Source organism: Leptonychotes weddellii, chromosome 5, assembly GCF_054177405.1.
Source record: "Leptonychotes weddellii isolate Sample4059 chromosome 5, ASM5417740v2, whole genome shotgun sequence".
Classification (NCBI taxonomy): Eukaryota; Metazoa; Chordata; class Mammalia; order Carnivora; family Phocidae; genus Leptonychotes; species Leptonychotes weddellii.
In genome coordinates this window covers 88,929,869-88,943,302 of record NC_138373.1, presented here as the reverse complement: position 1 = coordinate 88,943,302, position 13,434 = coordinate 88,929,869, and the positions used below count along the sequence as shown (strand labels likewise).

Sequence of the window (13,434 nt, the reverse complement as noted above, 5' to 3'; positions counted from 1 at the left end):
AAAAAAAAAAAAAAAAAAGCCCAAAGAGTACATACTGTGTAATTCCATTTATATGAAGGTCAAGAACAGGTAAAACTAGTCTATGTAAAAGAAATCAGAAAAGTAGATCAGGGGTTGGGGTAAAATGGTGTAGAGAAAGAGAGTACAAGGGGAACTGAAGAACTTTCTGGGGAAATGGAAATGTTTCATATCTTAATTGATGTATATAGTAGAAAGTTATATATTTGTCAGAACACAACAAATTATACACCTCCTATGTGTACATTTCACAATATATGCAAATTACACATTAGTTTTTTAAACAGGGGAGCAACAGAAAAAGACTGAAGAATTTAGTCTAGAAATTGATTCATGAGAACTATCCTCTGAAACAATATATGTAATGGCATTTTTTAACCACCAGCATTATTACACAGAACAGCTTATTGAAAGGTAAATTCCAGTTGGTAACAGAGCAAGGACATGCTACAATTTCTGACTAGTCAATCATAGGGTTTTAAAGGTAAATAAAACATCACCATTCTTGATTACTTAAACTAAAACAAGGTATCTTAGGACTAGAAGACTTAGCCTCCCTCAGATTAGCCCTGTTTTTCCATCTGCCTAATCCCCCATCCTCTCTAATTGAAGTCAATCCAAATTAATTCAACAAACCCACTATACTTACTCTGTATAAATTATGTGAGGAGCTAAGTGTAACAATACAAAGATGAATATATAGTAACTTCAATCCTCAAGGCATTTATAATCTAGTAGATGGCACTACACAAATAGGTAACAGCTACAAGAAAAGACTTCCTGGTACCTACAGTATTCCAATTGAACCCTGTTCAATTCAGACCACTATTTTGAAAGGTGAATTTTTTTCTAAGGAAAGTCAAAAGAGCAGTAAGTGGCTCATGCTGTAGACTTATCCCCCACTCCTACCTTTTTATTACCAATGAAGGGAAAATTCCATAGATAGCTCTGTGTTTCCAAGAAATTTGAGAATGCAAATACAAAGAGTTTCCTGTAGACTTTACAAGTAAAAGATAGAAAATTCATGGTTACAATTCTATGAGTGGATGAGTAAAAGCTTCACCATATTTCTAATAAAGGATATTCAGTTTGACAAACCATTGACCATCAGTGTTCCTGGCAATATATGGGCAAGCAAATTTCAGACTTTTCTGGAGTGAATTATTCTACTATAAAAACTGAAACTCTAAAATTAGAATTATGAAGTGACAGAAAACATCACAATCTGAATTCTACTTACACAAAACCACATGATTTTCAATGCCAAGTTTCTAATTTACAGCTGGGAAAATCACGATTGAAGATAGCCGAGACTAGATCAGATTCACTCAACATAAAACCAGATGTAGACCTCAAATTACATGCAACATCTCCAGCCACTCATATAAATAAGAACAATGCAAGCTGAAAGATAATAAACTCACCTAGACCTTTCTAAATTGGCCACCCTAACAGTAACACAATGTCCCTTTCCTAAAATTCTCAAATGAATTAGAAGAAAGAAAGAAAACATACACACCTTCATTTAAGTACAATTAAAAATCTAAAAATTACTAATTTCAATTCTTCTAGGGTAATTCCTTGAAACAAAACAAGCTATTCTAGATCTTGAAATACACCTGTCATTTTAAAAATACAAGGAAAAAACCCACTGGACTCTTAGGATACCAACTCTTAGCATGTAATCTCAGAACTCTTCCCCAAACAACCTGTGACAAGTGAACAAGAACAAACTGTACAAAAGATGTACAAAGATATTTCTTTAGTTGTTTGCTTAATCAGCTACCAATTTCCCCACCATAAGTTAACAAAACCAATGTAACTCAACAGGAATCTGTCTGCAAGTATAAAATCACTTTACATTATTTGGCTTCAAAAGTTTGTACCCTATGGAAAATCCATTTGAAATTTTACCTGGCAATGTACATATTAAAATATTTTGTTTGTCATTTGAAGCCACACCAGATTCCAACCCCCAGAGACAAGATTTCCAGTTTATTTCTCACAACCCACATGTTCAAAACCCGAAATTACAACATAAAAAAAGTATTGTTAAAATTCTGTAATAGTAGTAAAGCCAGTTAGTCACCGTAGAGCTCTATTTGGGGGGAATTTTTTGAAGCTTCTAATATCCATAATATACAGCATTTCAATATCTAAATTAAGTACTCAAACATATAAAGCCCACCTTGGAACTCTAATGTAAGAGTTCTTTCTAGGTTAGGAACAGAACCTAACTTAGCTCAAATACTCTACACTGAATAATACAGTAACATGATTTCTTAAAAAGAACATGGTATCAACTACTACAATTATTGCACAGCTTATTAAGAATATACCAGCTGATGATGGGTATTAAAGAGGGCACGTTCTGCATGGAAAAAATAAATAAATAAATCTCTTATTGTTAGACTTAAAAAAAAAAAAAAAGAATATACCAGCTGAATCAATCAATCTTTCCTTGGGATGTTTCCAACTAGAGATAGAAGGGAAAAAACCCTTTTCTTTCTGATCATAAAACTCTCCCCATCTACTAAGTTATGAACTCAACTGCCTTATCTTACTTCCTCACATACAAGGTCAGTCCCACTTTAATAATTTTGCCTAAGCTATTCCGTGGAATGCTCTTCTTCATGATATTTGCAGGGCTAGTTATTTCTTGAGATTCAGATCTCATTCAGTGTCCCCTCTGGACAAACACTTTCTTAAGCGTCACTTAATCACTGTCACATCATTTTCCTTTAATTCTCTACATAGTACTATCACTTAAATATACTTCTTTTTAATACTCATTGTTATATCTTCAATATCTAGAATAGCAGCAGACACAGACTATACACTCCGTTCAAAATTTGTTGAATAAGTGAAAGCTGTGAAGAAATGAGCCCAAAGCCAGCAACCAGGGTCCTAGCCCCAAAGAGAAGCCAGTCCAAGAGAGTGAAGCCATTAAGAAAAAAGAAAAAGTAGATCTTCTGAAGTCATCTGAGTCATTTCAGTCATTCCAAAGACCAGCTCCAACCCTGCCCATAACAGAGTCTGATTACATATATCAGAGAGCTTTAAGATGTTGTGCACATACAACCCTGAAGAGAAGGGGACATGTAAGATGATCCATCAGAATATGAGAAGAAATATTTCACCTAAATTAAAATATACGTATTTTGTACTATCTTTTGCAAAGTACTATGTTTATGTCTGTTTGTAATGTAAATAATATATTATTGTAGTCATACACACATGAACACACACACACACAAACACACACATACACAATGAGCAGATAAATATACCCATACTGGACATACACCTGATACCTGATAGAGGTGAACAATCAAAAAAGTCTGGAGAATAGCAATGTCAATGAATAAATTTGTTTTTCTTAAGTTACAGTGTTTCAGGTCTCTTTCATTTCTAACCAAGAGATTTCTGAAATGTACTTAAAACATATTTGGTGCTCAAATACTTTACAATGCTGAATGCACAGACTAACTACGGCTCCAGAGAACAGACAAGTGAAAACTAAAGGCAGACAGATTTAAAATCTACATAAAAATAAAATTCTAGGAGTGCTTGGGTGGCTTAGTCGGTTAAGTGTCCGACTCTTGGTTTCAGCTCAGGTCATGATCTCAGGGTCGTGAGATCGAGCCTTATGCTGGGCTCTGCACTCAGTTGGGAGTCTACTTGGGGATTTTCTCTCTTCACCTCCCTCTGTCCCTCCCTCTATTCACACACACTCTCTAATAAATAAATAAATCTTTTTTAAAAATTAAAAAATAAAAAATTAATAAAATCCTAAAATTTAGACCCATCCAAAAGTAATCACTACCTCTCCAGTTATAAATTTCTCACTATTGGATGGGTTCAAGTAGAAGCCTCATGACCATTAGTAAAGGATACTTAGACATGATTTCAGCACTTGCAAGGCAGTGTATGTAACAAATTTAATGGAGTCATAATAAATGCTAATGATGTAATGATAAATTAAGTTTAGGCCTTCCCCATAGAGGTCACAATTTAACAGAGACACACTTGCAAACATATACACAGTATACATTACATATCAATACACATGGTATAGTGACAATAGAAAATGGTGGTGATTGACTCTCATGGTGGGAATAGTTAAGTTCAATACTGAAGGATATATAGAGAAGCCAGTTTTCCTGTTAGTCGAGAAAGATAAAAACATTCCTGACAAAAGAACATGTGAGAAGGGACAGGTATATAAAAGTACATAGTATGGCAAACCGAAAACACAACAAATTGTGTGAAATTGTTGGATGACAAGGTAACTATGGTAGGAGAATATCCACAAATGAAGCTGCTGGATAAGTGGCTAGGAGCCAAATTGTGAAAGTTCATTTCATGGAGTTTGAAAGAGGTCACAGAATAATAAAAATAATTGTCTTCTACAGTGTACTACTTTGTACCAGACACATACCTAAACTCTTTAGACACATTATCACTTTTAATGCTCAGAAGATCCCTATCATTACCTACACTTTCTAAGTAGGAAAACAGGCTAGAGAGAAACCAAGTAATTTGCCTAAAACCACAGTTAAATTAGAGTCAGAGACAGAACTCACTGAAGGATTCTGAAAAGAGATGTATTTTGAATAAGTAACATATACTTCAGGAAAAGGTCTAGGAGGCGGTATGGATAATGGTGTGGAAGTAGAATAGGCTAGTTTTAGGGAAAGGACAGAGACAAAGATAATCCAAATGAGAGCTACTAAGGAAGTGGGAACAAGGAAAGGAAAACTCAAAGATTTCACTGGTTTCTAGCTTTGAGAAAGCAGTTAGAAAAGCAAGTTTGGGTAGATGTAATGAGGCATAAAATGAAGGAGATAAGATATAAAATGATTAGTCTGAGCCTAGGCAATATGGTCACGTTCAGTTTGAGGTTTCAGTAAAAGAAAGACCAGGGCACCTGGGTGGCTCAGTTGGTTAAGAGTCTGCCTTCAGCTCAGGTCATGATCTCGGGGTCCTGGGATAGAGCCCCGAGTTGGGCTCCCTGCTGAGTAGGGAGTCTGCTTCTCCCTCTGCCCCTCCCCCTGTTCATGCTCTCTCTCTCTCTCTCTCAAATAAATAAATAAAATATTTTTTTAAAAAAAGACCAGTAGGATGCAGTCCAATAGGAAGTTGACTAGAAAGAACTCTTTTTTTTTTTTTTTTAAGATTTATTTATTTATTTGACAGAGAGAGAGACAGCGAGAGAGGGAACACAAGCAGGGGGAGTGGGAGGGAGGAAGCAGGCCTCCCGCCAAGCAGGGAGACCGATGCGGAGCTCAATCCCAGGACCCTGGGATCATGACCTGAGCCCAAGGCAGACACTTAACAACTGAGCCACCCAGGTCCCCTGAAAGAGCTCTTTCTAAAAGAGAAGTAGGAAGAATTGCCAGGATAAACATATTTAGAAAACATAAATGTACAAACAGCAATTAAAAATTTAGGCGAAGTAAAGTGAAAAATATATATCCACAAATCCATACTGATATAAATGATGAAAGGAGGAAGGAAGAAATGAAAAGAACAGAAAAGAAAGAAGGAAGGAAGGAAGGAAGAATGGATAAATTTTCCATGCAGAAAAATACCAATTAACTTATATAAATACTCTACCCTCAAGAAGGTGGAACTCCTCACTCCTTAAGTGTGGCCTGCACACACTGATTTTGTTCTGAAGAATACACATGGAAAGGGGGAGAAAGAATTGTGAAGCAGAGAAGCCTAACAAAAACCATCTCAGCCAAATGATCAAGGTTGATATGAACAATGATTAAGTCATGTTGATAGTGTACCCTTGATATGACATGATAAAAATGACATTTTATGTCTGTGGTCTCTTCCCCCAAACCCCTAACTTCATTCTAAACATAAGAAAAACATCAGACCAACCCCAATTGCTTGAAGGACAACCTATAAAACATCTGACCAGTACTACTCAAAATTGTTAAGGTCATCAAAAGCAAGTAAAGTTTAAAAAACCATCATAGCCAAGAAGAACCTAAGTACATAAATAACCACTAAATGTAATATGGTATCCCGCCTGTATGGGAACCTGGAAGAGTTTGAAAAAAGGATGGTACATAAAAACTATGGAAATCTGAAAAAAAGTATGGACTTTAGTTAATAATTATGTATAAACATTGGTTCATTAATTTTAACAAATGCACCATACTAATATATCAATAATAGGAAAAACTATGAGTGGAATATATAAGAACTCTCTGTACTAAGCTCACAATTTTTCTATAATTCTAAAATTATTCTAAACAATAAGTTTTTTGGGGGGCACCTGGGTGGCTCAGTCGTTAAGCGGCTGCCTTCAGCTCAGGTCATGATCCCAGAGTCCTGGGATTGAGTCCCACATTGGGCTCCCTGCTCAGCAGGAAGCCTGCTTCTCCCTCTCCCACTCCCCCTGCTTGTGTTCCTATTCTCGCTGTCTCTGTCTCTGTCAAATAAATAAATAAATAATCTTTAAAAAAAATAAAATAAAAAATAAACAATAAGTTTTTTTTTTTAATTAGGCCAAGAATATAAAAAACATAGAAAACCATTACTACTCAAGAGATAGGTCAAAGAAAGTAAGTCAGTAAAAGAAATTTAAAAGAAATGATCATAAATATACAAAGACAGAACGATGCCCTAGAAGTCATATGGGAAAAGTGAACAAGGATGGAAATAGGTATAATATAATAAAGGTCAAAGAAAATAAGAAATGAACAGAAACCACTGGACTTAGGTTACTGGTTTAAATTTTAAAAAAAAGGAAGAAAAGTTCAGTAGAGCTAAAAAAAGATGGAAGTTAAGTCACAATGGTTTATGATGCCTTATGAGCTCTGATTTTATAATTGTCTCAATCACAAATCTCTTAAAAGAGATTCTCCTAGTTTCAAACCTATCTAAAGTCTTCTCTATTCCTTGAATTCACAACAACTTAGTGGCCAAAATCTAACTCTTATTGAATCGTCTTTCACAGTATAAAGTATCAAGAGATGTATCAGATAGCATCTTTCATCCAGAAGTAACAGAAATTCCAAAAGCAAACTGGCTTCAACAATAAGGAAATGTATAACCATTATCAAATACAAGAGGAAGTCCACAGGTACAGCAGGCTCTAAGCACTACAAGTCAGAGCTTCAGAAATCCTCTGTAACTCTCCTAGCTGACTGCCTATGTGTAGCTTCATCTACAGGCTGGAAGCAAGAGATCAAGATATTCTGAGATTGTGATCTGCTAATTTTTGAACCTGTCACTAACAAAGAAAGGGAACTGCCATGTTTCACTCAGACTTACCAGAATCAATCCTGGAACTAGGAAAGAGGACCCCTTCTCTGAGTCATGTGAAGAAGGTTTAGATGCCTGAACAAAACAGGTTCTGTTAGAAAGATAGACAGGAAAAGCCATCAACAAATGCTAAATAGGAGATTTTTATTTGCATGTTTTCCTAGTTTTGGGAAGTTTTAAAAACTACTTTAATACAATGAAGAATAGGCTTAAACAAATAAAGGCCAAACAATTTCCTTCCTCAAATATTCAACGAATAACCTCAAAGATGATCAGTACTGTTTTACAGGACGAGGGAAAATGTGGTATGAATTTGTAAGCTTTCTCTCATCAAACTTATATCACAAAAATAAAATGTATTTGGGTATTTTAAAACCAGAGCCCTGTAACATTTCACATAAATTATCATTTTGTTGGTGGTAAGATAGTAAGAGATCTCAAGGGAGTAGAAAGAGCACTAGATGTAGAGTCAGGGCACTAGGCTCTAGTCCTAACACTTCCACTAAATTACATGTTATCACAGTCACCAAATCTATCTAGATTTCAGTTTCCTCCTCGGTTAAGTTAGAAAGTTCAGAGAAGGGGTTCTTCAAGTTTTCTTTCTGGTTAATTCACTTATTAACTAGATTTATATGGACTACTGAACATTGTAATTCTGGGCTAGCAAAATCCTAAAAACACCTTTCATGCCCACAAGCTGATGACACAAAAGCTTCATTTTCAAAAACTTCACTACAATACTTCACTTTCATAAAAACCTTCATTGTGTGGCCAGAAATGTAAATAGCATGATGTTACAACTTCTGAAGTAACTCAAGAATTTAATTCAATTTCTCTTTAAACCCAAATTCATTACTAAAAGGTTGTAGTGTACCTGTAGAAGCAAACCCTCACTACTGTACAGGAGAATGGAAAAGGACAGAAACTTAACCACTTCGAAATTCAATTAAAGACAAGATTTCTAACCACTAGGCCTAAATGAGGAAGAAGATGAAAAGCAAAACACAATGGAAAGCTGAAATTCAAGTCAAAAACAAAGGGAAATTTCTATATAGAGTAAGAACGGAGGAGGGAAATACCCACCCCAAAGTAAAACCAGTATATAGGCCCAGAAGAAATTAAATATCTCATGAATTTCTCTGGAAGACTGTTAATTTACACAAAATTGATAGAAATAATTTCCAAAAACAGGTTGGTGACAAAAACAGGAGAGGAAACCATTACTCTGCCCTTTGGGAGCCTCAAATTAATGGATTTTGGCAAACCAGACACAAATCATATGGGATGACTGGATAATACCTTATGATTTTAGCCAACTGCATTATGACCTGGAGTTGGTTCTTCTCAAGATTATTAATAATGAAAAATACTTGCACAGGATACACATGATTGCCAGGAAAAAAAAAAATGTTCTTTGAAAGTTTTTAAAACAACAAACTACCCACAGAAACCACATGGGCACAAAATGAAATGTATCTAGTCACTGATTTGTGGAGCATTTAAGCACTCCCCAAGTGAAAAACTCAGCTTTAGGCTCTCTTTCTGGGACAAGCAGAACATCCATGAAAATACCTGACTTGAAGCTACTGAGGAAACAGTACAGACATACCTCTACTGGCTGGGTTTCAAGAGAAATAATTTTCTCCAAGAACCTTACGGTTTTAGGAGACTACTTACTTGTTTTAATACATTTCTCTTCCTCACAGTAAGAATCTAGATAAAGACCAAAAACTCTCAAAATTAAAGAAAATAAAATCTCAAAGTGCTTAATATTATAATATTTATGACATAAGTTAACACCTCCTGTGATTGTCAATTTAAATACCAAAACTCCCTACTGTTACTAGCAGTATTGATGTGGGAAACAGAGGCAGAAGAAAAATTATTAAATTTCCTTACTACCTACAGCCCCACTGACAAGTCCTTGAAACAGAGAGTAACACTCCTCTAGGGACTCAGCTGCCTCCATGTTAATACTTTGCTAAGGGCAACAGGTAATCTTAGCCCAACCTCCAAGATCCTGTAAGTTTACTTTAACATATAAAAATTTATTTGGAAATTTTAGATACGTGTTGGCAATCATCTCCCAAGCATATGACCCACCGATATACATCTGAAGGGTCTCATGACTCAGTTTTTATTAGACAGTAATAAATGACCTTTTCCCAATAATAGCTAGCCCCCTCAAGGTCCTGAAAACCTTATTCCAAAATTCCTTAGAGACTTAAGCGATCCCTAACTCCCTCCCAACTTGAAACTATATAATGGGCTACTGCTCATGACCCCGGTGCAGCTCTTTCTGACCACGGGTCCTGTCCCCATGCTTTCATAAAACCACCTTTTTGCACCAAAAACATCTCAAGAATTCTTTCTTAGCTGTCGAACTCGAACCCTAATGTCTTTTCCTACATCAGTATCATTAATAAATGAGAATTACTCAACTTACCAAATTATATAATAATACCCTAGTGAAATGGTATACCAAAGAGGCAAGTTTCAAAAGAGGAAATAAATATAGAGGGAGAAATCTTGCTCAGGAGACAAGCAAAAGAAGAAAGTAGGAGATGAGGGGCATATAGTTGCACTGGAACACTAGAAGGTTGGCTATGGACGTTAAATAGTTCAAGTCTCAGAAAAAGGAAGCCAAATGAAAGCAGAGCCAAACACAAGTGAGCACACAACATTGCCTAGGGTAAAATGCAAAAGCTACATAAAGATTCATTTATTTACAGAAATATCAAACAGATAGTAAATATATTAACAAAAAATAGAAATTTTATCTTGACAGCATCACAAAAACATCCACCACTCCTTTAAAAAGTCGAGAAAAAAATTTTTCACCATGGCCTATATTATATTGTCTCTATAAGACATAAAAGGAACACAATAAAAACCTAAGAGCATGCAGAGCTACAAGTTTACATATATCTGCACATATGCCCCACCATGCTTTCCATTTCCTGACACAATGCCATTAAAATTGGGGATTTTTTTCCCCTCTACTTTGGCTCCATGTAAGGTGCTGACTTTTCCCTTGGATAGGCTGGCAAAGCTCAGCTTGTCAAAGCTTGCATAACCTTGAAGAACACATATAATTTCCAGAAGAAATAAAGGAAGAATATATTGAAAAAGAGATGAGTTTCCAAAAGAAATAATTTTAAGTTGTACATATCTATAGTCCTCACCCCTTAGAGATGATGTTACTGGTGGTATTTGTTACCACATGCATGAATCCTGAAAAGACCAAAGCAGTAGAACTATCCAAGTGCAGCTGCAGCTATCTTACAAACTATAGTTTCAACACAATGAAAAGGATAATAATGCCAAGGATGGAAAGCTCTGGGATTGTCACCTAGTCAGAAAGAATACAGATCTGGAGAAAGATCAGATTCGACTCATTTCAGAAAATGAACAGGAAAACCCTGTAACTATACTGAGGATCTCTAATTAGCCAAACAGCATAAAATCTGTACACTAAAATTCTTCACATTATGTCAAAATGAGTGTGTTTTCTAAATAGTTGCTAAGTACAATGATCTATTATGGATACAGAAATGAGAAATGTCTGGTTTCTCAAGGTTTACTAAGAGTAGGAAGTAATGTGTCTAAAATATAGGAAATTACCAAAAAATATGGTGCATATTCCTAGCATGTAAATTTTATACAAAGATATGACAAGAGGAGAGACTTTACTTTTTATAAAATACTTTATAAAATATAAACTATAATAAAAGATGAAAAGAGTGAACAGAAAAAATAAAACACACATTTCCTAACTATCACCAGCAGTTTACTTGCAGACATCTTCACTACCACCCACCCCTAAAGTATCCATTATCTTCTGTAGTGTAGCTACTTCAAAGGAAAAGTAAGACAAAGGATGAAGGAAAGTTTAAATTACACTATACAGACAATATTCTACTTCCAATCAAAATGGGAGACATAGGGGCCAGATTTAACTTTCCAACTAACACAACTAGAAAACTGAACAAGATATATGAAACAGTGGCTTTCAGGTATTAGACCACAGGTAACGAAGGACTGTAACACTTGAAAGAAAGGAAATAAGAAAAGTAAGCATTGTAATTGCCCAGCTTACAAACAGGAGTCAGTTTATATGCTACAAGACATAGTGGCGAAACCCAAGCAAAACTGAGTTGAGGAGACAGAGTTAAAGGTTTATAAGGCAGGGCCAAGAACTTGAGAAAACACTAAGAATCCCAGAGATAGAAAAGTCTGCTCAAGTCTCGGGATGACTAAAACCCATACATAAATGACAGAAAATTATAGAAGACTAGGAAAAGATAAACAAAAGTGAGTACAACATCTGGAGCTCACACACAGCAGACAACAGTTTAGATTCCTACTAGTCAGAGTGGATAAACCTTGTAATACATAGAGGATTCAGCTGAATCCTCAGGAGCACATCTCCTTAGTAGTGGGGTTAAATGAGACCTACAATAAACTCTGTTAGTATGGACCCATACTAACAAATCTTAAAAATATGCCTCAAAATAATCCAAATGATTTCAAATAACATAAATGAGAGTTGGAACAATATACACTATTTGAAATAATACAACAAAATTCAACAATCAACAAGATAAAACTCAAAATAGCTTAATCCAATCAAAATTAACAGCCATTCAAAAAAATCAGAAAGAGACTGCAGGGAAGATGGCGGATTAAGAGGATCCTGGGCTTACCTCCACCCTCAGACACACTTGAGGCTCCAAATACATATAACGCAACTCATTCTGAAAATGACCCGAAGACTAGCAGAACAGCTCTTCCCTCTTTCTTTAGGGATATAAAGAAAAAGTCACATCAAGAAAGGCAAGAGGGGGGCACCTGGGTGGCTCAGTCCTTAAGCGTCTGCCTTCTGTTCAGGTCATGATCCCAGGGTGCTGGGATCAAGCCCTGCATCAAGCTCTCTGCTCAGTGGGAAGCCTGCTTCTCCCTCTCCCACTCCCGCTGCTTGTGTTCTCTCTCTCTCTCTGTCAAATATATAAATAAAATCTTAAAAAAAAAGAAAGGCAAGAGGGACTGAGAAGTGGTCAGAAAAAAAAAAACTCCTGCATGGCAACCCACAAATGGGAAAGATATTACAGGAGTGGAAGTCCTCCCTGAGGAGCAAGAAGATCAAGCCCCACAATGGGCACCCCCAGCCCTAGGAACCTGCACTGGAAAGACAAGCCCCCATATTATCCAGCTTTGAAAGCCAGCAGGTATAACTCTGAGAGAACGAAAGGGCTATAGGAAACCAAGACTTCACTCCTAGAGGATCAGAGCACTATATTATTCATCTAAGACCAAGCACAAAGGCAGCAGTTTGAAGAGCACCTGGGTTATAGGGGAAGGAGATTTACTGACTAATTTTTAAGCCTGTGCCAGAGGGGTAGGGGTCAACAGGAGCTTTCCCCCAGAACAGAAGTGCTGGCAGGAGCCATTTTTCTAGCCTTCCTTCAGCCTAGGTGGCCTGACACAGGCAAGAGCCAGTTCTAACACTCCCCATCTTCCTTGCTAGCACAGCTCACCCCATCTGAGTGTATCCCTGCAGACCCACTCAACCTGCCCATCCCAGCAGGCACTCCTCCAGAGTGAATCCTGATTTGCCACACCCCACAGGCAGGCAGCCTCAGCTGGGATGGGCATCCACCAAAAGGGACTAACATCCTACCTTACCTGGTAGACAGCCCCAGGGAAAGGCAGGGCGGGGGGAGGGCAGTAAGTGGGGGAAGGCTAGCCCCACCTACCAGCACAACTACAGCAGCCAAGGCCCAGTCAAAACAGGAAGGCACACAGAGCCCAAACAAGGGACACCCCTGGAGCCTGGTGACCAAAGGGGATTGCACTACTGGGACCCACAGGGCACTTTCTACATAAGGTTTTCTTATTTATTTGTTTAGTCTGATTGCTGCAGCCAGGACTACCAATATTATATTGGTAAAGACAGTGAGAGTGGACATCCTTGTCTTTTTCCTGGTCTTAGAGGAAAAGTCTTCAGCTTTTCACCACTAAGTATGATATTAGGTGTAGGTTTGTTATATATGACCGTTATTATGTTGAGGTATATTCTCTGAGAGTTTTTACCATGAACAGACATCAAATTTTGTCATATGCTTTTTC

General features: G+C 36.8%; 1 protein-coding gene across 5 annotated transcripts in view; it reads right to left on the bottom strand.

Annotated features, from left to right (window-relative positions):
* Positions 1-13,434, bottom strand: part of CCDC91 (coiled-coil domain containing 91) — a 342,380-nt gene that overhangs the window by 306,819 nt on the left and 22,127 nt on the right. For 2 of the 5 annotated variants that reach the window (XM_081821380.1, XM_081821379.1), the window contains one exon: positions 7,315-7,396. The exons of the other annotated variants lie outside the window; for them this stretch is intronic. The gene's annotated coding sequence lies outside the window, so the exon portion shown is untranslated. The remainder of the gene's footprint in view (positions 1-7,314; positions 7,397-13,434) is intronic. 5 annotated transcript variants of the gene reach the window in all.